Below are 14,098 nucleotides of genomic sequence, written 5' to 3'. Positions count from 1 at the left end.
AAAGAACCGAAACATGGACAGGTGGAGCGGGCACTCAGGATGTGTGATGTTGGAATTCAAGATGGAGCGTGTGTCAAGGTAGGTCTCTGTGCTGTGTGAGGACAGAGACCTGCCCTCTCTGAGGCCTCGGTTCACAAGGTGCTGCTTGTGTGTCCTCTCCTCAACAGATTGTTTTCTTTTCTTCTGTCACTGCAATTGAGGAGCTTTTGCTGAGGAGAAAAAAGACGAGGAAAAAGGTCACCTGGATGTGAAGCTCCTTTATCTTCCATCTTCCCCTGGCTTCCACAAGCAGCTTGTTTCTAAGCTGCAACCTAGCCAAGCATGAAGGGAATATAATTTCAGCCAATCTCCCGGTAGCTTGGGTGCACAGGAAGCCATTGTAGGCCGGCAAAATGGCCACAATAGACTCACTGCCCCCCTGATAAAGATCTGCATAGGTAATGCCAGGGCAGCAATAAATGCAATTTTTACCTCCTTGCATTCAACCCTACTCCCACACTGCTCTGACCACTGTTTGTCCCTCTTGGCATCGAAGGTGATGGATAGCATTTCTGTTGCATATAATTGCAAGGGATGTATAATGGTGGAAATTAATTAATTTCCTCAGTGAATAATGCATTACCGGGACATTTCTTTAGTGTTTATCTGGCAACACGGCCAATAGCTTTGTTTGCTCTTAGAAACTTTTCAACTCCTCGCTTCCTTGCCTTCTGAAAGGGGTCCCAAGACTGAAAGCCTTGCTGTAGTGTGTAAAACGTGTAATATGAAAGCCTAAAGGACACCAGGTGACCAAGCCTTGTAAAGCAGCCCACACGGGCTAGTCTGCCTGCTGATCCAGCCTCACGGATGCCTTTCATTTCATGAGTTATATTCCACATTTGAATTGCTGTTTTTGATAGCCCTGGCTTTTCTTTTCATACAGCCTTGCAAGCATAGTCTTGAACTTTTACCATTCAGCTTTGAATGCCAAATGAGATGATGATGTAGTGGTGCTAGCAGCAGGGGGCTGAGGGCATCTAGGTGACTGGGACTGAAGGCATGGCGGCAACCTACACCCTTGAAGTGACAGTTTACAAACATCAATAACTGTCGGTTTAACGACAAAACATTCAGGTCATGTCAAGCCACACTCATAAATTGAGTATTTGCTTCCAAGCAGAAATAACTGAAGAATTAAGATAAGTTAACGTTGGACAGCAGTTAAGGTAAAGTAAACCAGTATGTATACAAGGCCCTGCCCCTCCCTGCAAGATCTCTGCTGCGTCTCTCATTCCTCTTCAAGCAAACACGTACAACTGTACAATTGTACTGAGAAATATGAAAAAGATTTGAAATTGTCAGTTAACAAACCTAACAGCACAAAAAAAAAATTGTATGCAATTCTGGATAATTGACCTTCTATTATTAACACAACTCATCACCTGTGGATCAGTTACCACCACCACAAAAAAGAAAACCTTTGAAGTTGGGAGCAAGTCAAAACAAGATTTATTTACATTGTAAAATTCCAAAGGCAGGTATACAAAAGATAAAATTCTTAACGTCTTAAAAGTATCACTTTAGCTGTTGTAGTTCTGTCTACCTCTGTCCCTTTATTGTGCCATGTAAGGCTTGTTATTTCAGGGTGCTGTGATTGTAGTCACAATACAGATTCACATCTTGTTTTAAATGTTCCACTAAACCAGGTTTTGAGATGTAGAGAACAAACTAGATCTAAGAAGGAAAAAAATGCTTTTATTAAAAGAGATGACTAATAAACGTCTTGTGTTCGAATTCTGGATGGTCAAAAATAATCTAAGAAATGAACTTACTTGTTTTAACTTTGACGCGATGACCTACAAATTACATGACCTTTAAGTCCTCTCAGTCCTGTTCTCTCTCAGTCCTGTTCTTTCTCAGTCCTGTTCTCTCTCAGTCCTGTTCTCTCTCAGTCCTGTTCTCTCTCAGTCCTGTTCTCTCAGTCCTGTTCTCTCAGTCCTGTCTCAGATAGAAGAATGTGGCATTCGCTGGCGGTGAGGAGAAGCGGTGGCCGTTTAATTAACCTCTCCTGCCTCACTCTGCTCACAACAATTTTCCCTGTGACTTGCTTTAATAGTTTAATGACCTTGCTGTCAGTAATACTGTGAAAGACTGAATCAAGGTATGATTTAATTAAAAGAGTCCATATGTTTAAGACTGCACCTAACACAGATGTGGACACATGGGGGTTTAAGGAGTAGACAGAAATGACCCCGCCATTTAATATTGAAAACCACAGAGTGAAGCAGTAAATAAGCAGACAGGATTAGCACTGGGCTGGAGAAAGGAACACTGTGTTCCTGCTGATACTGCTATTTAAATGGCTGTATTCAAAATTGAATTATTAACAAAATACTTCATATAAAGATCATACAAGTGGCTTGTCAACATTGTCTAATCACCTCCTGTTTCATAGCTATGAGTCCAGACCCCAGCTTCCTGTCCTCCAGACCCCAGCTTCCTGTCCTCCAGACCCCAAGTCCCTCAGACAAGGCCTGGCTGACTCTATGGTCACCTGTCACCACCCAGCAGATGTAGAATGAGCTGTCCTGGTCGCTGGTGTGGGCCTGATGAGAGTGGAATGACTTCATAATGGCAGGGGTGTTCCTGGGTTTATGGAACGATATGATAATCCTCTTTTCACACAATGGTGATAATGATCATTATTATGGCAGGGGAGTAGGGGGCAAGAAAACGGCTCGGAATGGAGACTTTGCTGAATAATCCTTCTGCCTTGAAAGGTTAAATACGGATTTGAATATTATGATCCCCTCTCTCCCTTTGCCAGCGAAAATGATTTTAGTATTTGAATCAGCCCGTTTTGCATTTTATTTGCTAAACAACGGCTCTGTTTATTTAGTTATACTTGAGGTATTATTATAAAAGGCATATTTATCTGTAGCTAAAGATGTGCGACGAGAAGGTCGAGTTAGATGTGGTCTTTAGGTTGTGTGTGAGTTTGAAACTTTGTTTTTCAGATCTTCAGGTTTCAGAATATTACGTGTTTGCTGAGATTGTGGAGGCAGATACTGTGAAGGTCAACAGGTGGGTACACAATGGACGGCTAATCCTCGATATCTCCTTTATTGACTTGAGTTTTTCATTAGATGAATCACCAAGAAGAGATATGATTTGCAGCAATTGATAACAAGTAGCAAGGATTAAAGAAGGAGAATGTAATATCTCAAATGGACGTTTAACAAAAACAGGCGACACAGACCCATATGTTAGCTAAGCAAGGTGTTTATGTCCAGGACTGAAACTGTACACTACCCTTACGAGCCTGTTAGCCAGCCTCAGCCTCCTCCACCTCCACACCAACACACCTCCACACCAACACAAACACACCTCCTCCACCTCCACACCAACACACCATATCACAGTAAAGTGTACAAATCCATGGTACTTGACTCCGTTTGTATATTCTCCGGGGCGTCTTGGAAATGGGGCATTTACCTCTCGGAGAGAGTGTCCCTTGCAGAACATGATCTGCCGAAATTGCTTCCTATGGCTGCGTAACACCTTTATACCATGGAAACGAGTTAGGACGGATATCACAGCCAATCAGCAGGTTCCAACAGTAAACAGAAGAGCCGAGCTGCTTCCTGGTTTGGGGACCACCTGAGTCAGACACAACGTTTTAATGAACTTTGATAGAAATCCTCAGTTTCATGCAAATATAAAGTGCATAATTTCACACTAGATTATTTTTTATAACTGAAAGGCTACAAACCTTGAAAAACTAAAATGACTAAATGTAATGTATTTAGGTTTACATTTCATTCACTCAACAGAATATTCAGCCTGCCAATTCTGTTCATCAAAAAACATAACTACCATCCTAAGCAATCTGGCCTTTTTTTCAATCCAGTATTTGAAAGAGAGTTTAAGTTGACGGTGAAATTTCCTAGGGTGTAGTTGGAGGAGAGGAGCTGTTACAGAGACCTCTCAGATCACTCTTTGGTTAATGAGAGTTGAGCCCTTCTGAAGCAGCTTTCTGAAGCAGTAAATAAATTTCAGGTCTACAGCAGTCTGTCTAGGCCACCTTCCATCCCAGCTGGATCCATTACAGCCTGAACACTGCTGCGTCCTCTCTGAGCTGGTAAGGTACAAAACCTCTTCGTCCATGTTCAGATTTGTTCTTCCTCGTCCTTCCTGTTCTGTTGCTACAACTGTGTTTTGGACTGAGAGGTATTGTCAGTGTGCTGGTAATGTTTCTAGCTTATCTTACTTGCTTTCATTTGGTTGTGTAGTAACTATACCTGCTCCTTATAGTGACAACGAATAAGACACTTTGATTGGGGAGAATGGAGCCCAAGCACAGGTCCTCATCTGTGCCTTTTTAAAGCATCTCGAGTTAAAAGGAGCAGAATGAGATTTCGATTTTCCTTTCTATTGCCAAGAATAAGAAATCCTGAACTTTTTTTTGTCTGTAAAGAATTCCAATATTCAGTGAAATGTGTGTGCCTGTATTTGAGTCCCTGTGTTTGTGTGGAATGGTGAGTGTGAGTGCAGTAGAGTTTGTGTAGTTTATGCCAAATTTCAAACATGATTTACATTCTCACTGTAATGTATTAAAACGTTGACAGGGCAAAAGGGATTCACAAGATGCTGCATTAGAAACTCAATTTCTGTGATGAATTGCCTGAAGTCACAGAATCACAAACGGCTTCCTGCCACCTTCCCAACCTCCCCCTTTCCCAAAGCTCAGAAGGTTTTTTTTGTCAAAATCTTCTTAAACCTCTCTCTTAATCTGATCTGCTGAATATGAGAGGGTGAAAGGATTTCCAGACTAAAAAAGCATTCATTTTTTCGCCTTGTTGTGCATCGCTTTCCTAAGTGCTGGGTCAGTAATATTCAAACATCGCTTTGCCCCCCCCCCCCCCCCGCCTGCTTAGACTCGCTGATGTCCTTTCCCCGCCAGCTCTCTCCTCCTGCTCCGCTGTGAACCAGGCAGGAGATGCATGTTTCACCTAAACACTGATATGTTGTAAGTATACCTCTGTAAATATGTAGTTGAATATAATTATAATGAAAAAGTTTGTCACTCTACACAGTGTGGTCAGACGTGATGTAGGTGACTGTCAGGCTCCGCTGTTTAAGGACATTTTTGATTCACACTGCTGCATGAATGCTTTTCTGATATTTGAATGGTGATAAATTGTACCAAATACTTAGTCAAAAGACTGCATTTGTGCCATTATACATAAACGCAGCCTTTTTATCTATAAAGCAAAAAATCCATGCCTGTGGGAGTCCTGGAAACAGTCTTTTATCGCAAACAACACAGTCATTTAAAAAGTGAATTCTATTGAGATAAGGGTGAGTGAGAAAGTGGGAGAATAACAATGTAAACAGTCAATAGAGAGCTGAAAGATAAACAATAAACAAGCAGCGGACGGCAGGTATTCTCTCCCGATTCAGTGTCTGATCTATTGTTCCTCGCGGGGTGTGTTTGATATGCTTGATTGGGCCGGCCTGTGTGATTGTGCTGCTCACCATTGTTCTGTGTGATTTACAGCGTTGCTACAAAGCTGTAATATCACTCTGGCTTTGCCTGGGCTGCCTGTGGCATGGGCTTGCTAAGAATGGGCCTGAGTAATGCTAGCTGGGCCTTTGTTTGTGGGCTTGATTGTGACGAGGGGGGAAGGCTTGGAGCTGTCATCCAAATAAAGAAAGCTCCTTGGTGTAGCCTTAACTCCAGCACCCTGTCTAAGCAGAGGGGAAAACCAGATTTAGTTCATCACTGTTTCCTTTCAGAGAGGAAGGCCCAGCATTAATGGAAATCCAAATATTCCAGCATTACCAGAGGATGATAATGTAAATTCAAGTTAATATTGCTACAATGCTGTGTGTGACAGTTTCCTATAATGCGCTCTTCCAGGATTAGTCATTCATTAAACAGGTTTGCAATGCAAAGCTACTGTCAGATTTTTGTCAGGGAAGAGAGGAGGAGGGGGGAAAACAGTAGCCAGGGAACATCTTACAATTAAAATCCTCGTCTGATTATGGAACATGTGACTTTCTCTTCTCAGATCTGGGGCGACGATTTTAGATCCTTTGTGATGCAGCAACAACAAGCCGGCAGAAACAATAGCTTTTACAAACAAGCTCTCCAATTTGATGAAAAGAAGTCAGCAGCATTATAGAGGAAATGATGTTGTCTCACATGGGATGCTGTACAAAAACAGCAATTATTTATGCCTCTTTTTTTATTGCTGCAATTTGGCATATTGGCCCCACAATAGTTATTGTGAGCTTGATTCTATACGCTGTTATTTTATGAGAAACAGTAAACCCTTGAATTGGAATTGTACTCAGTGAGCACCAAATCTGCTTTAAAGTTCCTTCTTTTGTTCCAACCCTTGAAGCTCTCTAGCATTTGCTTTTGTCAGGAATCAGGAATATTGTTTTATTTAAAATCTGGTAACTTTGCAGTCCCTCCTATTTTCTGGATAAAGCAGCCCCACTACTATGTATACATATGATGTACATACTCTTATGCTGTGATCTTCTTCATCAAAACAGAGCTGATAATTCTGCATCGCCCCCTAGAGCCAGCTATGCAGTATGCATTGTTGAGTCTGGGCAGGATTTTTCCACTTTTCAGAGTATCATTCAAGGCCGATTGTAAACTGAACCAAGCATATGTTCATATCTCTACCAATAAGCACTGAATAAATTGTTAGTTACATGACATATAAACCTCTCAACCATATCACGAGACAAATAGTCATCATTACAGTCGGATTCATGTACCATTTTTTTTATTTGAATTTTATGTTTTATTGTGCGATTTGGAATTTTTAGCTGGTAAGACACTTATTAATTTCTAGCGGAATATCCTGTGGCAAACAGGTGATGTCACGGTGGTTTGAAAGATATGATGAAATAGCTGTGATATTTGTGGATGAGAAATGAATGGGAGGAATGTGGCGTAGTGTCTGAAGGCTTTTGTCACTGTTACCTTCAGGACACAAGTACCATAAATACTCCTCATGTGCAAGCCCATAGGCCCTGGGTGTGTGTCATTTGTCATTCTTTGGGTGTGTGTGTCATTTGTCATTCTTTTGGAATTGATAAAAAGATTGCTCTCTGGAGAATGTGTTGTTACCGTCATAAAGGGAAGGCCATGTCCACGTTATTATATTTCTCATTGCAGCAATATGTGGATTTTCAGAGCACTTTAATCTGCTCTCCAGCTGGCCGCGTGGACGCCGGCCTTGCCCCCGTCACCCCGAAGCCTGCACTCTGAGGCCTGCAGGCAGCACACAGGGGAGGGGACAGCCGCAACACTTCCCTCTATACAATCACTGTTGTAATGGCTTTCAAGTCTTAAAACAAGATGTGCGTCGGTCACACACCACCTCTGACTTACGGCGACACTCAGTGTTCTGTCTGAACCTTCTCAGGGTTCTGCCTGAACCTTCTCAGTATTCTGTCTGAACCTTCTCAGGGTTCTGCCTGAACCTTCTCAGTATTCTGTCTGAACCTTCTCAGGGTTCTGCCTGAACCTTCTCAGGTTTCTGTCTGAACCTTCTCAGGGTTCTGCCTGAACCTTCTCAGGGTTCTGCCTGAACCTTCTCAGGGTTCTGTCTGAACCTTCTCAGGGTTCTGTCTGAACCTTCTCAGTGTTTTAGTGGCTGTTGTATTTTACGTCTGTGACTAAATGTTTTCCCCTCCTGATCTATGCCCCTCAGTGCTTCTAGATAGAATGCCAATATTATTGAAAATGATGGTGTATAGTTATTCTTCCTATCTGAGTGACAGTTACTGTTATTCATATTTGAGCACCATTTTGTTTTTAATCAGTCAGGTTGTGTGTTGAGCGCTGTCACTGCTGAAATAGCTTTCATATGGACTAGCCCTCTGGGAGCAACGTGGTCATTAACTCTTAATGCCATTTTCTGCTAGAGAAACCTTCCTCCCACCCTCCCCCTTCGCCCTCTTCACTGACTCCCAAATCAAGAGGCAAAGACTCCCATGACATTTATTCAGCCCCTCTTCATCCCCTCCCTTTGGAGCTAATGGGGTATATCAAGTCATGTGTCTGAACTCTGACCCCTAATGGCTCCACATGTGGTCCTGGCCCTGGGATTCACCGCCAAGGGATCGAGTGTCCCAAACAATCTGGTGTTGTCAGAGGGTTGGCTGGCATCACGTAAGGGGTTGTGATGGTCCTTCGGAGCGAAAGCCGGGAGGCCAGTGATGAAGACGAGGGGAGGACAGGTCAGATGACTCGGTGCATTTTTAAGGGCAGCCGGTATCGATTCTGAAATCTCCCCGTGGGAGTGGCAAAACGGCAGTTGAAAAGCATGACAAGTTACCGTTGTACACATAGATACATTGTGTGTGTGTGTGTGTGTGTGTTAAGAAGCATGAGAGTGAATGCATGGTACTCACTCTCCATTAATATGTGCTTCCAAACTTTCCTTGTCCTGCCAGACTGCAGCCTGTATCTGGTGTTGTGGGCAGGACTGAGCTGTGTCTCTGTCGGCTGGATGGGCCCCAGAGCCAAGTGATTCTCAAACACTTAAGGGTTAGGGTTAGGGCTGCTGTGATTGAATATTTACTCTGTATTGTCAGTCAGTCCATTTACTATTGTAGTATGAAGAGCAGCCAGAGGATAATGCCCAAGCAAACGCAAACAATAAATAATGTGATAAATAATAAGAGAAAAGCTTCTTAGGGAAGTCTGCTAATGTCATTTCAAGTATAAAACATTTGAGTACGAAGCATTAACGGAGAAAGAAAAACATTACCATTTCAGATGGTCTCAGCTGCTCTGTACTAATTTGACGTCCTTGAGAGATGGAGGTTTTCTTTCAAATGCAACAATACTCCTTTTCTGTTGATTTCTATGGCCGTGCCATGTCGGCTGTCCCCTGCAGTGTGTTCAAGGTAACCAGGAGCCCATGTCTGGCCCCTCACTGAGCTACAGCTTATCTGGCAGATTCAGCTATTGTGAAAATTGTTAATGGCTGTGGAATGCATATCTACTTTGACTCATTTGATGTCATTCAGTTACTGTTTCGTGGTATTGCTCTTACTCTATGAAAGACTTCATTATCGAAGCTTACGCACTCACTCATTCAGATCTATAAAATGTACATATAGGATCATACCCTAAATACAACATACTGTATATGAGCACCTTATAACCGTAAAATTATCAATAGGAAATATGGCCTTGGCTGTTCAATAGTGGAAAATGTACTTCATGAAGCATACTGTGACATCTCTTAGAGCAGATCACTCCTAACGCTGCCAGTGTTCCAGTTACGATGCAGTCTTTACTACTGAAACACTGCTAGAAGGAACAAAAATAGTGTTCTGAAGATGAGTTCTTGAGAACCTCACCCAGACCCATATGTTTTCTTAATGAGTTTGTCATTTGAATTAAATCAGTAGATCAGTGAATGAACAGGTGCCTTTTTTGTTGTTGAAGTTTTCCACTCAATTTAAAATGTATACACAACATAGACAATATGGACAACAGTGAACTGACTGCAATAACCCTGGTCCTCTGGTGTTAGTCTTGGTTCTCGCATCAGTTCATCAGGGTTTGGATGAAAGAGGATGTTGGTTGTTCTGTTCTGTGCTCTGGGCCTGTTCCCTGCTGATCCTTCCTACTGTACACGGGGTTTCTCCAGACCTGGCTCTCCAGCCCTCACCCTGGCTGCAGGTCCACTGTCTACACACACTAGTCTTTAGTGACACCATACTGAGGTTTGTCTTATGTCTCATCCTACAGATGTCTAGTGGAGTCTGACATCAGGAGGGTTTTATAGGTTCTCAACTCTCAGACGATGTGTGGGGCAACGTTAGTCGGCACGGTAGATTTTGTAGAATCTTGCCAGAGTGTCTGGAACAACCCTGCATTCCATCCTAAGAGCATGTTACACAAACAGCGTGAAAACAGAAGTTTTGATTTGAGTGGAATTGACAGAAATGTAAGTTTTTCGCATAGAAGATCTGTCCACATGGCAGTTTACAGCTCCTGGCATTGAGGTGTGCTGCAGGGGATGTGGAGGTGTGCAGTCTGACATGCTGGCTGCAGGGAGACCAGCAGAACAGCAGGGGTCCCCGGGTGGAGGGGGGCCCCTGGGGGGGCCTGAGGGGGGCCTGCCACTCAGCCTTTATCAGAGCCCAGCCTGTCCCCACACAGACACATCTGCACACCTTGTATACACTCATTTATCCCCAGAAACACCAGCATAAGCACAAACTGGAATATATAAAAAATAAAATATAAAGACTCAACGTGTCAAATGTTCCTTTTACGTTCCTTTTGGAGACCTGCTCTGTAGAAAGTCGATGGGGGAAAAAGTCAAATGTTTATCTTCGCCTAGCAAATACTGGCTTTATTTCCTGGTCTATTTGAAATCTTATCATGCCTTTGGACACTGCTTGAGTATTTTAAATAACCACTTACTTGGTTCACATCGTATGCTAACTGAATTTCCCAGCATTCCTAGCAGCCATCTCATTGCACTAAACATCTCCTATTTGTTAATCTGGCTTCACACCTGCATGGAAAGCAAGGAGAGGGGGAAAAAAAACACAATTTCAATTTCAAGATGTTACATTTTAATATAATTCTTGTTGCTGATGTTAGTTTGGGTTGTACAGGTCCCTGCTGAAATGTACTATGATTTCCAAGAATTTTTGGATTATGATTGGATAGTTTGTCTTTATTGACCCAAATGTATTTGAATGTCCTTGATTGTTTTGTTTGCTTATAGTGCATTATAGTGCTTTGTGCTGCTTAGGTGTGTCTTGGAGATGTTAAGTGAGCAAACAATACATTTGTAGTCGACAGTGTCCCCACAAAATAAAACCTTTTTTTGTGCACAAGAAAATCATTTTCCACAGAAGTAGTAGAAGAGTTGTAGACGCAGGAGTTGGATGCGTCTCCTGAACCAGGAGAGCAGGCAGCAGGTTCACACAGGGCTGAGCCGGGGACATGAAGGGGCAGAATGAAAGCTCTCCCTGGAGGAGGAGAGGGGTGCTGGGGAACCACAGCATCAGCAGCAGCCAGAGAGCCCTGTTTCATCCTCCTCCCCTTTGTTAACACAAAGGGGGTCACCTCCATATGAAAGGAAATATAATAACACAGAGACCCTCACACAATGGTGGACTGCTGATAAACCCTCCCCTAATTCTGCCCCCGTATTCTTTATTTTAAACTTGTTTCTTCCGCAAACACAGGCAGGGGAAGACAGCCTGGCCACGACGGTGCTTACTGAGGAAATAGATATGTAGGCTGTGCTGGATACTTGGGGATGAAAAATATTGCAAAATAAAATTCACAAATAAAACACGCTCACACAAACGCTCACTTGAGAAATGTTTTAATTATGTACAAAAGAAAGTGTTTAATAAAAGAGGGAATTAAGGCAAACGCTCAGAGCGATTGCGGGAATTTGTCCAAAAGGAAAATACTCGCCTCACAAGCTCTCCCTCCTCATCTCTCTCTCACACATTCTCCCTCCCTCTCTCCCTCCTCATCTCTCTCTCACACATTCTCTTTACCCCTTTTGCTCTCTCTCTGCCTCTCGTTCTCTCTCTACCTCTCTCTCTGCCTCTCCCTTTTCTCCCTCTCCGCCATTAAAAGCCTGCAACTTCAAGCAGTTTTTTAATCAGCTAAAAAACATATGTGGCTTTGCAGCTAAGACAGCTTGCCCAGGCGCTGATAAATGCCTATCACTAATTTGCATACGGTAAAAGCTACCCTTTAATCAGAACCTCTAATCCCTGACGGTATTAATGATTTTTTTCTCCTCGTATAGTATCATGTTTGCTAATTCCAAAGTGATCAGCTCCTTGTATGCGCCTCTTTTTTTGTGCTGGCATAATGGTCGAGTTGAGAACTTCTGTTATCCTACTTTGGCACATAATTAGGACTACAAAGGAGGACAAATCACTCTGAATGGGACTCACAAAGAGCAGCTCCTTTCTTCTCCCTGCATTTGAACCAGAGCTCTTGCTAACAGTTGTGTCACTTCTTACACTATATATGTATGTAGGAAAATGGGTGAAATTGTCTGTGCCAGGCAAATCTTAGACACACGACAGCACTTGTGTTCTAGAGAGAGGCATAGAGGGAAAATATCAAAATTTACCATGTAATTAAACCGTCTATCACCGCACTACCAGTTTAGACGCTGCATATTTCTTCTCAAAATGGCACTCTAGGCTATAAAATACTTCATTTAATTTCACCGCTAAGCACCTTGCAAAAGTACTTAAATGCCTGCCTCCTTTCTGTTTCATAGTATAAGCACCACTCTGACAGAGTTTTAAGAAATGAGACCAAATTACCAGGAACACTCAGGGACCCCCAACATGGTGAGACTTTCAGAGAGAAATCCCAACATACAAGACCCATCACATATCCCAGACACGAAACTAGAGAGAGAGGAAGTGGGACATGAGGGTTAGCTCACGGCTTTGGGGTGGTAGGGTCTGTAAGCACAAAACGAAAAAATGAGAGCAAGAAAAAATGGAATGTCACTAGGTATACACGACGCGTGATTTATACAATTCATTTGGGCCATTACTTTTCATTAAAGATCAAATGAAATGGGTACTTACTTACTAAGAGGCCTTTGGGGAGCTGAATCGCAGAGAAGAAAGAAGATTAAACTTTACATTCAGCCCCAAATTTAATTCAGAAGTAATCAATCGCATAATGGCCCAGCAACTGTAGCCGGGGTGATTGAAATGAAATTACCATATTTTTAATCTTAATTTTCCACACTGTTTATCTGACACTGTCAATATAAAATACAAACAGATAATGAAATAGCATTATATTGACACTACAATCATCTCTAGAGCAGCCCTCTGTGATTAAACCGCTGGAATGTTTGATTACATTTTGTTGGCTGACATTACAAATGACACGGATGCTTCGCTGAGACTTGCTGCCGGCTGGAAAATGAGGCTATCCATCAAGGACTCCTGGCAGCTTCTCCCTTCCAGTCGATGGCTGCTGCCAGCGGCCGGCCACCCTTCTGTCAGCCGTTTAGCACCCGGAGGTGGGGGGGCAGCAGGGGGAGAAGAGGCTGGGGAGGGGGACAGGAGGGGCGTGGGGGCGGGTGAGGAAGTGATTCACGGCCCCCTTGCTCTGCTAATGATACAAAGCAAAGGAGTCACTGAGAAAGAGAGAGAAAAATGTCCCCGGCAACACATCGCCATGCAGGTGTCTCTCGGAGGCGGCCTCTAAAGCCCTCACAATACAGCCCCCGCTCTGCAAATCACCTGCTGCTGCCAGACCACTGGGACCGCGCAGCCTACACCCTCGGCTGCTGGACTAAAACACCAACATCTTCATTACTTTTTTAAAGGGGACATCAACACTAAGTTAGAGTTGTTTTTTGGGAGGTGGGTGTGGGGGGATGTGGGTATTTAGAAGCAGTACGTTTTCAGATACTTTTTTTTATTTTTGTCAAGGCAGGTTGTGAACACAAACTAATAAGTCTTCACAGGAAATGTCATGTCTCTTCAACATACTAGTCATTTACAGATAACTAGCTTACATTGCTGCATCACTGGAGAACTGTGATACGATCCTGGCTGGTGCGGTGTTTGCTGATTAGTACTAAATAATTGAGATTACAACAGTCCAGAGGATCATACTGTGTTTGTGGTGTTTGCTTCTGGCCGAGGATGATGCGGTGGAGACTGTGACCCCAGAGCAGGATGTTTAGAAGCAGCAGCAGCCTGAAGGTCGGACTGATAAGACCTGGGATCTGCTCCCAGACTGGCATTGTGCTCTGACCTTGAGCCCCCCTGAAGTGGATGAAACCAGAAGCACGGTTCTCCACCACAGGACAGTCAAGTTCAGAGAGAGAGAGAGGGAGAGGTTGGAATAGAGATAGAGATAGAGAGGGGGGAATAGAGAGAGAGAGAGGAAGGGGGGGATAGAGAGAGAGATAGAGGGGGGAATAGAGAGAGAGAGAGAGAGAGAGAAAGGGGGGAATAGCGAGAGAAGGTGGGGGGATAGAGAGAGAGAGAGGGAGGGGGGAATAGAGAGAGAGATAGAGAGGGGGGTATGGGGGTGGAGGACAGGGAA

The 14,098-nt window shown here is 43.3% G+C and overlaps 1 long non-coding RNA gene across 1 annotated transcript in view; it reads left to right on the top strand.

Annotated features, from left to right (window-relative positions):
- The window catches only part of LOC146254215 (uncharacterized), a 41,862-nt gene that overhangs the window by 16,623 nt on the left and 11,141 nt on the right, over positions 1 to 14,098 (top strand). The window contains exons 3-5 of the long non-coding RNA XR_014731431.1: positions 2,997 to 3,063; positions 4,039 to 4,120; positions 4,917 to 5,008. This is a non-coding gene — a long non-coding RNA (uncharacterized LOC146254215). The remainder of the gene's footprint in view (positions 1 to 2,996; positions 3,064 to 4,038; positions 4,121 to 4,916; positions 5,009 to 14,098) is intronic.

Source organism: Hypomesus nipponensis, chromosome 16 (assembly GCF_054491055.1).
Source record: "Hypomesus nipponensis isolate SF chromosome 16, ASM5449105v1, whole genome shotgun sequence".
NCBI classification, from domain to species: Eukaryota; Metazoa; Chordata; class Actinopteri; order Osmeriformes; family Osmeridae; genus Hypomesus; species Hypomesus nipponensis.
This window is presented reverse-complemented; position numbering and strand designations above follow the sequence as displayed.